At 39.7% G+C, this 14,207-nt stretch overlaps 1 long non-coding RNA gene across 1 annotated transcript; it reads right to left on the bottom strand.

Moving 5' to 3' along the window:
• Positions 1–3,119: 3,119 nt before the first annotated feature.
• On the bottom strand, positions 3,120–4,697 carry LOC118788707. Its single transcript, XR_005005427.1, has 3 exons — positions 4,556–4,697; positions 3,878–3,935; positions 3,120–3,192 (listed from the first exon to the last, which is right to left on the bottom strand). It is a non-coding gene; the product is annotated as an uncharacterized LOC118788707 (long non-coding RNA).
• Positions 4,698–14,207: the final 9,510 nt, after the last annotated feature.

Below are 14,207 nucleotides of genomic sequence, written 5' to 3'. Positions count from 1 at the left end.
GTACGGAGCACAAGTGAAGTGCTTTTTATAGCTGTCTGTTTGAGTTCTGTCGCCTTCCGCTGCCGCGGCCTTTCCGCCTTTCATTCGTCCAAGGCCTCTGCTCCTGACCTAGCACAACTCGCCGATTCCTGTGAACCATTCGTCAGTGCATTCTCCTCAGTTACCGCGCTCCCCAGAAGTGCAACATACATCAGTGTATAAACTATGGAGCACATATCTTAATTTATAGAGTATGTTTTACTGTATGAACCATAGGGTTCATGCCTTTTATACAATAAATGAATTATTGTAGAGTGTATTCACTGATGACAAAATGACAGATGTATGCCTCAATATATAAACTATACAATTAATTGTTATATACATTCATGTACAAACCACAGAGTGTATGCTTTCATGTGTAAACTGTATCAGAACATGCATTAATGTATAAACAGTGCATTCACATAATTCATTATTCTGTACTAACAACATTGTTTCTCTGTGTGCCTCAGTTTAAAAATACATCACATAATGTTAAAATATTTCTTTCAACAGCTAATAAAGTTCTTGAGAAAACAAGTCTGTTTCTTCAACATATAGTACAGCCAAAGTGGAGTGAAATTCCTCATAGTAAAGTATATACAAGAAACAATACAGAGAGGAGTCCTGCATTTCTGGGTTGTATCAGCAGTAAGTATGAATATTGTCTAATGTCTCTCAATTCAATGCATTCTTGTGAATGAGCCAGACACGCATAGAAATGGAAAGTGCTCATGAACTTTGTGATCACTCTCTTTGGAGAACTACAATGACTCATAGATTAATAACTAAGATCAATAACTAAGATTGCCCACCTGGATCAACTACAGGCCCCTCGGTCAGGAAATCATGGCACTGCATCTTACCTTGAAGGAAACGTGTGAAAGATAAAAGACCCTCTGCAGGATCACAACAATATGAATCCTAGGTAATCCCTGCTGATGTCCAGAATCACACACCTGAAAAGGGCTGGCAGAAAAAAAGGTGTTTCTTAACTTTCACCTTTTTCATCTACCATCCTGTGTGTGCAGGATTGGCTTTGTATGGTGCAACAGAACATGTGCATTCGTTAGAGGCCCAGCTCCCCGGTGCTAGAATGCCTGCACAGATGCTGGCTGAGGCATTAGGCATTGGAACATTGAACAAGTTATTGCTACTCACCATTAGATTACAATGCCATTTTGCACCATACACTCTTTTATAAAATCTCCTATTGGGTTGTAGGGGAGGACTCAAAAATCTGTTAAGAGGGGAAAAATACATATTATCATGCAACCCATGGCAGAAGTATGAAGTATGATTAACGACCAACTAGAACTGCTCCTTTTTTTTTTTTTAGATAAATTACTGATACTTCTTTTTTTTTAATAATGTTTGATTATCATGTACATCTAACTGATGCTTTAAATTAATTTGAAAGAAGGAAGTCTTGAAGTATTTGAAATTAAACTCTAAACCATTAAACCACTACAACTCACGCTGCGATTCAAGTAAATTAGATCAAAGGAGCCAAATTTGGGTGCTGCCAAATTGTATCTTACACTGACAGAGAGAGCTACTTTTTTCCCCACAAAGAGGGGTCAGCCTGAAAATTTTCCACTTTTGTTGTGTTTAATTCAAGTTCATGAAGCCAGTAACAAAGCCAAATGCATTTCAAGATATACAACTGTAGTAAGAACTGTGCGCATAGGTTATGCACAGTTAAACATAAACAAACAGTAAGTACATATATAGTATAATGCATGAATTAAAGAGCTGGTAGTCCATCTTCACACAGTGCTTCGAAGAGAATGACTCCCGGTGAGTAAACCTGTGAATCAGTCAGGGTGAAACAGGGGTTGCAGTGCAGTCTTTGTGTTTTTTCTCCCTTTCTTCTCCTTTGCGTTCTTCATCCTCGTCTTCTTCGGACGACGAGGCGCTGTCTGAGCTGTCTGAGGACTCCCCCCCGCTGTCACCGCGACTGGAGTCGCTGCTGTCCTCAGAATCGTCAGAGCTCTCATCCTCTTCCTCGCCCTCCCCTTCCTCTTGTCCTAAGGTGAGAAGGCCAGGGTGCACATGCGGGAGGGCCACTGAGGAACGTGTGTGACCGACTGACTCGGCGTTATTCTCAGACGCGTGCCGCACTGCTACACTATGCGTTCAGGGTTAATCCCTCCAAAGCATGCCACCAACATCTGATGGGCAACAGCAGTGTTCTGCAAAACACTGTATGACCTTAAACAGGAAAAAACCCACCCTAGTGGAATACCACACATTTGCACATTGCCAGAAATTAACCTAACTTGTGTTTGTAAGTTTCAGTAAAACAAAGTGCAGTGGTACAGTGAAGGGCAGCAGTGTGGCATGGCAGTAAAGAACAGGGGCTTGTAACCAAAAGGTTCTTGGTTCAATTCCCCACTGGGGCGCTGCTGTTTTACCCTTTCGCAAGGTACGTAACCCACAATCGCCTCAGTAAATATCCAGCTGTATAAATGGATACAATTGCAACCTATGTAAGTTGCTGTGGATGAGGCACAACAATATGATAATAATATAGTATAATGAAAAGACTTGTTGTAAGTCATGTAAATATGCGTGTAAAAGCTTCTAATTTGAGTGGTGTAATCTAAATGATGTAATTTAAAAAGTAATGGAAGAATGACATTGAAAGATCTTTTCAATATTTCCTTTCTGGATCACCACTGAACTTGGTTCTCCACTCACAACTTTTCAATTTTGAGTCACCTTTTTGCATATGACAATAGGGTGAAACACTCACTTATCCTAAGACAGTTACTTTTTATCTTCCCTTAACTGCTGAAATTCAGAAAGCAATTAAAAATTTTGCATGGTTAAGTACCATGTACATTTTTTCCTAAAAGTCAATTAAAATATGCAAAAACATAATCTTTTAATTTTCTCATAAAAATGTAAATGACTCCATTTCAGGGTGTAAAATACAGCACAAGAAGCTCTATAAAATGAAAGCAGAAAATGAATGAAACAATAAAAATTAAGACAATTCTGTTGCAGAGTTAAAAGCAATTCCACAATGCAGCCAAGATGGGAAGACGATTCGATATACGACTCGAAAGATAATAAATAGCCATTCAGTCTTACCTAAAAGCAACTTCTCTTCAATGAGGGGAATGAATTGTTTGGCCTCTGGGTTCTCAGGCTCATAAATAAGAACTGAAAATATAATATCAAAAAGGAAATGGAATTAATCTCTTTCCAGCCCCACGGCACATGAGAGGCACATTCTGAAAGTGTGTTTGATAAATATGCCATAAAAAGGCACGTTGGCAGACGACAAGATAAACATGCTTGGCTTGAAAACTCTGGCTCCGATACGTCAAAGTGACAAAGCCACCACGTGGAGCAGGCATTGTTGGTACAGTAGGAGCCTGCCTTTGTTCGATTCATGTAAACAAACTGTTCAATTAAATATCTCGACCGTCATTTCATGGAAAGCTTAAATATGACCGATTCATTAATTCCACTCTTATTTTAGGTACCCATGGGGTAATGAGGGCTTAGGGAACACTCTTATAAGGAACCCTTGGGGATATATCAGTCTACACCCTTTTAACTGTATGAGTTATTTCAATCACAAAACAAAGATGGTTATTTGTAATTGAATGGAAGGCCTTTAAATGAATGCTGAATGCATGGCCTCTTTCAGAAATACAACAGGCCAGTCAAAAACGACACACTTTTCTAAATACTCAAACAAACGTTTTTCATCACAGTCAATAAACATGCATGCAAAAATGGAGTTTAACAATAAAAATATAATCATCTCTGCAGGATAAATAACTGCTTATCACTGAATACCGCTTTGAAATATAATAATAATTACAACATAAAGACTCACTCATTTGGCAGAGTTTCTTTGCAAGGACGTAATTCTTATCCATTACCGACTTCAGGAACTGTAACATAGAGAGACAGAAGACTTTTTTTAATATAATCATCATGGCTTATCATGACAGGAAACAAGAACTGCCACACATTTAATGCAAGTTAATTTGTTTGAAAATCTTGTACCATCACAATGATGACAAGGATGTTCAATATCTGACTCTCTTCAAATCTTCAGTCACAACTACAGCAAAAAACTAAGCCAAGATTCACAAAATAATCCTTTACATCAATTAGAGAAATTGAGGATCAATCAAGGGTGAGCAAATTTAACAGTGCAAAACAACAGGAAGGTCCAGACATCCTGCAGTGTGCAATGAGTGTCAAATACATGAACAAACAGGTTGCTGGAAAGCAGACATTTGTGACCATATGGAGGGCTTTTTTTGAATATAATCCTTGCCTGATGTCTCATCTGTCTACATGTTACACACAAGAATGTATGCGAAAAACAAGGAGGTCCTTCACTCTATGTCAGGGTAATTCTAATTGTAACAGCAAACCAAAGAGTCTCAGCAGTACTATAAGAGTCAGCAATTTTACAAGACAGAATTACATATTAGTCATCAGACCTAATTTTTACTTTCACTTTGGGAAGAAAAAAAGAAAATCTGTCCTGACTGTCCTTTACCTCAGCAAACAGCTCGATTGGGGCCCTGCGCACTTCCTCATCGCTGTCCTCCTCTTCTTTCACTGGCTGACAGGATTTGGGGCGTCTGGGCAGACCCTGAGAGCCGGGGTGCCGCAAGGGCCCAGCCCAGCTCTGCTGCACCCACGCACGCTCTCCTGTCCCCCCTGAAACAGAGCACTTTTACAGCCACCCCAGACCTATACTGCATTTCAACATCATCTTCCAGTATTGTCTGTGGGCCATTACGATTTACAAGTACTGAAAGATGCTGGAAAATTACCCCGAGACTCCCGAGGAGACGGGCTGGATGCGGTACCGTGGTTTGTCTGTTTATGAAGAGATGTCTTTTGACACGCATCGTTCGAAGCTGAGGGAAAAGGCCAAGCATGAAGGAAAAACGGCTGCAATGGAGTGGTGCTGTTGTAACTTTTCACTTTTCAATTTAACCAGAGCTTTACTGAAGCAGGCAAATAAGATATTTCTTTAAGCTGAGCCGTAGTTGCTCTGAGCACAGTATTAAAACTAAGATCTGTTTTCTGTATTCCTTCATAACCTCTAATAGAAAACGGTATGCTGCTCACAAACCGTCACATTACACTGAACAATGCCTCAGTTGACACAGAAGTGGGACTACAAGGAAATAAGTGAAAATAAAAACGCTAAATATGTAACCTTTGATAAAGGTCAAACTCTCAATGGTCCTGGTGTCCTGATGGGACAGTAAAATATCTTTAGTACCTGTAGTCTGTGGAGAATGTTTTGGTTTTATATTAATGTCCGCCATTAAGGCCTTACGGCTGGGAATGGGGGATCCCGCGTGTTCTCCGACCCTGAAATGATATTCAATAAAATGTAATTTATTGGGGAGTATTGATGAGTTTGAAGCACGCTGGACGTCCGCGGTTCCCCTTCTTCGGGCAGATACACCCCATAAAACAGCCTGCGACGCGTGACCTCAGAGACGGGATGTGGGCTCACCGCTGCACCCCATTTTCCATACAGCCACTGCGCGCATCGCTCCATCTAATCAATCACTCTGCGGCGAACTGTCCCCCTTTAACCCTTTGAGAGACACTCATAAAGAAGCCGGAGGAGAGCTAACAGAGCCAGTGTATCGTAGGTGCCCTCTGCTACCGCTGTGTAGGGTGATACAGCACAAGGGCTCACTGAGGGCTACGCACCACACGAAGACACCGTCTACATCTACAGAAGGCAGACTCAAATATTCCAGGATTCTGTAGGTGACCTGAAGAGTGTTGCAGACGCTCTTCATTTTAACATTTCAAATTATGAGTACCCTGCACTGAACTAGCTCTCACCCACCCTCTTTAGAAATAGAACAGACTGTCTGATTGTGCATGGCTAAATGTACTATAATGAAAACATATATTCTCATAATTCAAACTGAATTCCTCTCATAATTCAAACGAAAGATGTGGTAAGCCCCGTTTGTGTTGGTAGATCCTTCCGCACCTGCTGGGAGAAACTTTCGATGTGTTCACATCAATGGATTTGGCAGGACTGGGGCTTCGTCCTCCAGCTGACTTTGGTCGGAATCTGGAGCTCAGGGGCCTACAAAGGAAACGTTTAACTCGTAAACCGAATCCCCCGAACAAATACAGGAAATCCCCTCTCGGGGCAAGATCACACAAGGTAACAAAGAGGTGCTCAGACTTTATGACCTTCCTGGCTGAAACACCTGATACATGGCACCATAAACACTGCCCTGGAAGAAGTGCTTGACACTCTCAGCTTTCTAAGCAACAACGCACTGAGAGCAGCCCTCCTGATGTGTAAAACACTTCTGTATGAGGGAGGCACATGTTATTTATAGCAATGCTTACACCACCAACAGCCTCCATAATTCTGCAGATGTAGAGCATATAATAACCACAGCTTTCCGAAAGGGTTTAAAGCCAATCAACGGCTGACAAAGCCAGTGTCTGCTATTTAGTAGCTTCCACGGTTACTTTCTACGCATCCCTAGAAGTTCTTTAATCACAATGGGATAATAAAACGCAGGGGTCTGGATTTAAAAGTTCAAATAGTGAGCACTTCCTTACGCAAATCTCCCGCTTCCTTTTTTTTATTTATTTTTTTCACTGGCAATTCCACTGCCGTTTTTTCCGAGACGTGGGCCTACTTATTTTGTGATGATTATACGTGACCATTGTCAGCCATCGAAATTTAAAGCTTATCTCCTGAATGAAAATCCATCTGAATTTCTGAATATCCTTTTATTTCCGTCTGAATGCCGTACTAAGGATCCGGCAAGGCCCAAGAGACAGACTATCTCGGGTAGCGATCAGATTTCCATATCCCCTTGAATGAAAAAAGCGTTTTTTTTTTTTTTTTGATAGTCTGAGGGCGATCTATCGCAGGGATTGTGGCCTAAGTCTGGGATGGACAGCTCCAGCCCTCGAGTCCTTCCTTTATATAATTCTGAGCTTTTATAGAACAAAAGCAAGGAAACCTCACTGTTGTAAAAGACTAGGGTGGTCCTTCTCTGGGCTGGTCTAGGCAGTCTGGAATTAGATTCTCTGTTGAATGAATCAGGCTGTACTGATACTGGTGAAATGAGCTTACCGTGAGATGCTTTCATTCGGTGAAGGCTCTGCAAAACAAAGAATAAACAGAAACAACTGTGTCAGCACATTGTCGTCTTGAAGTTCTGAGAATATTTATTAAAAGGAGGAAATACAACAACAATCGTACGCTTGGGAATCAGTCCAACACCAACTTACTGTCAGCACTGGGCACTTCCATCTTCCCAGGAACAAATTCCTTAAGATAAACCAAGACCAATAAAAAGCACTGTAAAAATAACCCTGGAACAACAATGGGATTTTCAGCTGTACTTCAACAAACCTACCTTTGCCCAATGTGTCACCGGGACATGGGAGCCTGTTCTGTTTAAAACACAGAAGACTTTATAAAACCGGGGCTATTTTGGACTCTTGGGTTGCCTCAATCAAGCCAATCAGTTCTCTCCCCAATTACATGTCACTCAACCAATGAAGGCAAAAAATATCTGAAGTAGCCTGGATTGCTCACCGAGGCCGAACGACTGATGACTCCATCCCGACTGCCTCTAAGATTCAAACACAAAAACACACAAACTTAACAATGACGTCAGTACTAACTTGAGATATTCTACACTGGCACAAACTTGGTGACTACATCTAATAGGTTTGCACAGCACAGCTGTAAGACTGAAGACAAAACTGACACACAATCTCAACCCTATAACCAATGGGCCCTTTCCAATATATTAAAACCCTCTTGGTTTTTACAAAGCTCAATTCTACATGCAGTTGGAGCACAGTATTTACCGAGCAATGTAACATTTCAGTTTAATCTGATCGCAAGTTTCATTTACTAGGAGACTTTGTTTACTGATACAATCTGAAACACCAGGAGTGTGTTTGGGTGCAGCAACCAGAAGATTCCAGGTTCAAATCCTTTATCAGGAACAGCAGTTGTGCCATTGAGCAAATTTCACAACCAAAATTGCTTCAGTGAATATCCAGCTGTATAAATAGATATCAAATGTCAGATATGTGCTTTACCTTGAATAATCACATCAACTATGCACATAAATAAGGCAGTGTAATAAATGACTTATCTGAAAATGATAACTCGTATTAATTCCGTATGTGTGGCATAGCAGGACATCAGCATGTTTACATGTTACAGAATCTAAGTATAGTCATTTCTCACATGGATATGAATGACAAGGGGTACTGATGTGGTTTCCCACGCACAGCGTCATTACTTGTCCGGCAGTGATATATCCTCAGAACCTTCATCATCTGAAAACATTCCCGCTGCACACCCCTCCATCGCTTTTCCCATTCCAGAAAGAGCAATGGCGGGAGATTTCCCCACTGCATAGAACTGTGTTAGGGACCCTCTCCACAAAACTCTGTGACATAAATCACTGGACAAGTAAATGACCAGCTGTATGTTTCGAAGGAGCTGGATTTTGCCTAGGAGTTTTTTTTTCTTTCTCAGACAGGAATCGCAGAGTCTTTGTAACAGAAGTGAGACGGCAGAGTTGTAAAATGATTTGCAGGAGATTATGAGACTCAGCACGGTCAGCACAACGGCAGTAGCGCTGGAGCAGCTGCTTGACTGATGAGAAACACGGATTCTATGCATCTGCCACAGAGTCTCTTCCCCCTTTCAACAACCCAAACTTCCTGCTGGGAGTCAAAAATGAAGATAAATTCATCAGCTTATTTATTTTTAGCGCAGCGGTGCCCAGAATGGGAAACGGCAAATGGAATGTGATATCTAAGTCCATAAAAAGGAAAACAAAAATCAGGAGCAACAGAGCAACTACCCAAAAGCTTTGAAAGCAATTCAATTGTATAAAGTCCTTCCAAGGAAATAAAACCACTTACCCTTATGGCAGTGCTACAACAGCAAAAATATCCAGAGAAAGTTTTCATTCTGATTTATCTCACATAAAACTCACCGTTACCATGTTTATGCAATGGAAACAATAACAGCTTGAGATCCCTAATCAAGCTAAACTGATCCCACTGGGAATATGACCTCCCCTTACCTCATATTCCCCCTCATCTCATATTTACCTTACATAATAATGTAATATCATGTCATATTTACATCATATGCTTTCAAGTACTTTCAAACATTTTAAATTCACCAGGTATAATCAATGCACATTAATATGCAGAAAGGAGGGTCATTGCTCAAAATATATGTGCAGACACAGACACAGGCACAGACACACACACAAACAATCAATCCATGTGTAATCAACATGATATTGGCATGACCCTTTCAGACTGTCTTGAAACTTGGCAAGGTGAATGCTCCCACCACGGAAGGATGTTTGGTAAAAATTCACATTTGTTTGTCTGATGATCCTTCCATAGTAAAGGGACACCGGTTTTAGTATATCTGGCTCCATCACTGACCTTCTGGACCAACAATGTCAAGCCGTCCCATGTCCTAACAAAGAAGGCACAATTGAGGTTGTTTTGACATAAACAAAATCAGTGACATTACGAATACGTGTTATGCTGTTTCTCGCAGTTTTATGAGCACATTCAGTGTTGCACCTGCAAGCCAAGCCTGAGACTAAAGCAAACCTTTCACAACAACACGGAGAAGTTACCATATGTCGGAAAATGACGCAGTAAAGCATCACCTCCTCTGCATTACGGCTGCATTTCCAAGTTCCAAATTCCCCTTGGATTCAATCAGAGTAACTGTACAGCGCATTTGCAAACATCTATATTTGGAACAGTTTTTATAAAAACCTCCTAACGGTAACACGGGCAGTATCTCTCAAACCACGCGAGGTCCAGCTATAAAATACGCTGATACAAAAGTTTGCTGAATATCAGATCAAGTTAAAAAGTGGAAGGTCGCTTGCTTTTCAAATGTCTATGATCATATTTTGACGTGTGAAAAATTTATGTTAATGATGTTAACGATTCCTAACAAACCTCAAAGACCACAAATACATAAGGGCACTCAAATATCTTTTTAACTCACAGTAATACAACACCATATTATGTGACAGAATCCTGTGTAACCAAATCAAGAATGATAATGTATTATTTGAGTAAAATATTACTGAAATTTAGTTTGATTGCTACTCCTGTCCGGCATATAGTCGTACTGAAGATGTCTTTTAAAAGTAGCTAACGTTAGCTACAAACACGCTAGGTAGCTAGTTTAGCCAAACTACTTAAAATGAACTATCACTTGGATGTCTAGGGCTGCCGTTTCACAGCCGGGGCTGGGTAGAGCCAGCTAATTTTCTTAACTATTCTTTCGTAACGTTACCTAACGTTAGCAATATAAGCGTGCGCCTATGTGTCTGCTAACTGGAATACACACATCAAAATACAAGAAACAGTAAACATACCTTTGAAGGATATTTGAGGGACTTCACGACGCACTGCAATCTGAACACAAGAACAAACAGTCAGCTTCATCATTTTGCGTGTATCAACTGCTGTCTTAATTTTCGTTTGTTTGTTGTCACTTTATTGGCTAACGTATATTAAATGCCCGCTGGCAACGCACCTGTTCATATTCGGATGCTTCGGTAACGGCTAGTTATCAGCTATAGCCAACGTTACCAACTGTCGAGTTAACTGGGAGTAGCTCAGATGGCTAACCAGTATATACGTTATTTGGCTAAGAGCAAAGTTTTAAAATTTCAGGCACCCTAACTAACGTTTTCTAGAGCTGGGTGAAGCCAGTAGCTGACAGTTACTTGCTCCTAAATTAAATTAAAAGTAAGATAGTTCGGCGCACACTAGCCAACTGCCTGTAAGATAGGCTACTTCAACAACCTCGTTTCGAAGCTGTCTAACGTTAAATAATGTTTGGCTAGTTAACTTTAGCTACACCACGGAAAACAAACAAAAATATCCTAATAAATGGGTAAAGTTAATTTCCGTTTATTTATGAGGGACATTATCATAAACTGGCTCGCTCCTTCGCTAGCAAGCTAACGTGCAAGCCACCGTAGCGAAGTTTCATCACCATAGCAACGGTGTACCACACTGTGCAGTTATAAAAGGACGCCGGAGAGAACAAAATTTTTTACTAAATGTGCCCGCCTCACATTTCACATTTTTCATACTCCTTGGGTTTATCTGGTTGCCTGACCGCTTTAAGGTGAAACGCCCGATCATCAGATAATGCAGATTAGTGCAAACACGTAACATATAAGTAATCGAACATTACCTATGCAATAGTCTGTTTGCGATCCAAAAGAGAGTTTTGTAATGAATCAGTCATTTCACATTACCTTGGAAAGTAGTTAAGTTTAGTAATAGGCTATATAATTTTGTAGAATGAAAAATATTGGATGCTCCGTGCAAACAAACAATGAAAAAATAAATTGGAAATAATTTATGAACTCTTAATTTAAATTGAATACGATAAATGAAATTAATTTTCAAATATATAGGCCTAATGCAATTCTCAGTAGTTTCACTTGGCCGCTTAATTCAAGCTTACATGCAGGGCTCCCAAGATCTGAGGTCTGAATAGAAAGGTTTAATAGCCTAATTCTTATGTAAGTCATGAAAGATTGAGAAAAGATATCCTTAACGGATAGCCTCAGTTCCCACTTAATCCAGATGTAATACTACACCCAGACCACAAGTCTTTAAATGGAAATGACTGATCTGTATAAATTAAAATAAAATATTAAAAATAGCAATGAAGGATTGGCCATGTTAAGCCTTTGTTGTTATCATATTAGCCAGAGACTGTTTATTACAAAGAGTTAATTCAGACTCACACGTCCCTTTTAATCTGGGGTCCTGTACTGTGTTAGTTTTATGATTCTGCGCTGAGCTAAAGGTATACTGCATGCATCGTTTTCATAATGGAACTATCAGTTATCAATTCACAATGGGGGGCGCTGTTGCGAGGGAAACGAGTATTTAAACACGGGTGTCAACTAGCCTACTGGACTGTTGAAGCATTAATTGTGTTATTTTTTACAGGCAGCATTTATAAACAATTGAAGTTGTGTGTGTCATATAGATTAATTGAATTTCACTTTTTATTAATTTAGCAGAGGCGGCTATAAAATGTATCAGAATCTGATCCAATTCTCCCTCAAAGCGATAACTTATTGTAGTTTATAACTAATAGGAAGTTTCCTTACAGCGTTTTCGTTTATTTTTCCCAAGAGGGTTGTTTCACCTCAGAATAACACTAACGTTTAATAATTACGGCAAAATGCTGCGTTTTAAATTCCCTTTTGAAAGTTATGGACAATCCTTTTGGCAGAAGCGTTTATACACGTGTGTGTGTGTGTGTGTGTATTCTCACAATCCGTAACTCTTTAGGTGACTGAATTTCCACTATAGTAGTTAATGTCTGAATAACTACTGTGCCACCCGAACCGTGACCCTCTGAGTCCTTCGCACCTCGTCTGCACGACACGGCTGGCACATTGGACTTAATCAATAGGTACAAATGTGCTGGCCATACCATTTCTAGTTTCATGATATTTGTGATATCTTCGCTGTGCTTCCTCTTTTCCTTGAACACGATGGATTCCCATAGGAAACCGGCTGTTAATCCTGGAAATGTCATATTTTTTCCCTGGTAACCTCACTTAGGCTGACCTTCAAGAGGATTAATTATATTCTTAATGTCTTCAACAATCCAGAGACTGTTAGCACACAGGCCAGCCAGATTTTAGAAACTGAACTCAAAAACTGGGCGACAAACATGAACGTGTATGTGTATTATTGGTATTATATATTACATTTGACATCTATATACCTCTAGAGGCCTATTAGGATAAGTCCTTTATATCAAGACGGTGCATTGATGTGTGTGTGTCCTGGTTGCTGACAGTGAGAACAAATAAGAAGTATTAGTAGTGAGAGGAGGGGTAGAGGTGGCAGTATGACCACTCGAAGGGTACATTCTGTATATTTTGTGACTTGCATTGTCCATCTGGTTTGGTATTTGAATGGATTAAATGCATTGAAATTAATACAGGTTGTTGACAGTAACGCAACAGTTATTATGAACATTTATTGATCTTTTTAATTCTACTAAAATCTTACTAAAAACTGTACCGTATCACTATGCGAACCAGTCTATCGTATTATACGTATATTACTTGTTAGGGTCCTGGATTGTTCAATTTCAATTAATCGCGAAGACGGTGAGTCAGTTTTATCTGACAAGAGTACGATTGAGCCAACTCTATATTTTGACAATGACAAAAAATAAACAATACAAATATAAATATTGTAACAACAGGTGAAAACGGCCGTGACGTGATCTCCAACCGCCAGGTAAATATTCCACCATGATTCCATAGCAATATAAATTATGTTCTGATTTACGGAGGTATAAGTAGGTTTGCCAAATACCATTCTTGGAATACTCAACTCTTGGAAATTGGTAAGTGTAGTCAAATATCTATATTTGTGTTATCTGTGTAGTCTGTTGTGATATAATTAATTGGTTAATTGAGAAAAATGAATCTTTGATGGCATCTCCAAAATTGCAAACCTTTGCATTGTCCTTGCATGCAGATACACACGATGCGATTATAATTTGCAGAAAAGCATAACTTTTTCCTGTTATTCTTTACAATCCCTCTCTCAATACAACGTTAGTGGGCTACTGGTGAGTTCAGTGGGAATTCTGGAAAACCAGTTTAGTAACAAAACATGCATCCTAACTTCAGTTTTGAGATGTTAAGACCTGCTATCGTTTGAAGATAATTGTTGAATTGGGTCTGAATTTAGTCACTGGACTAGGCTACTATTACAGCTCTGTCGCTTCGTCACATCGACAGATTAAATGTCACAAAAGTAGCCTACGTTTTAATGTCATATTCTTTGAAGTTATTCTCAAAGAACATTTTGCAACAGGCAACTCAATAAGTCCGTTCCTCACGAAGAAAAGGATAAATTCTTTATTTTTTCCACACAGTATTTGGATCATTTCAACATAAGCATTTCTTTTCAAGAGCATGCTAAGACACCCCGCACGGAGCGAAAACATTTCGGACACTTTCATTCAACAAAAGCTATTAAATAATATTTACAAAAAAGTTCAATCTTCCACCGAAGACAATGATTGAAACACAAGTTCAATAACTTGTTTTACTGGACGTCAT

This window comes from Megalops cyprinoides, chromosome 14 (assembly GCF_013368585.1).
Source record: "Megalops cyprinoides isolate fMegCyp1 chromosome 14, fMegCyp1.pri, whole genome shotgun sequence".
Taxonomy (NCBI): Eukaryota; Metazoa; Chordata; class Actinopteri; order Elopiformes; family Megalopidae; genus Megalops; species Megalops cyprinoides.
This window is presented reverse-complemented; position numbering and strand designations above follow the sequence as displayed.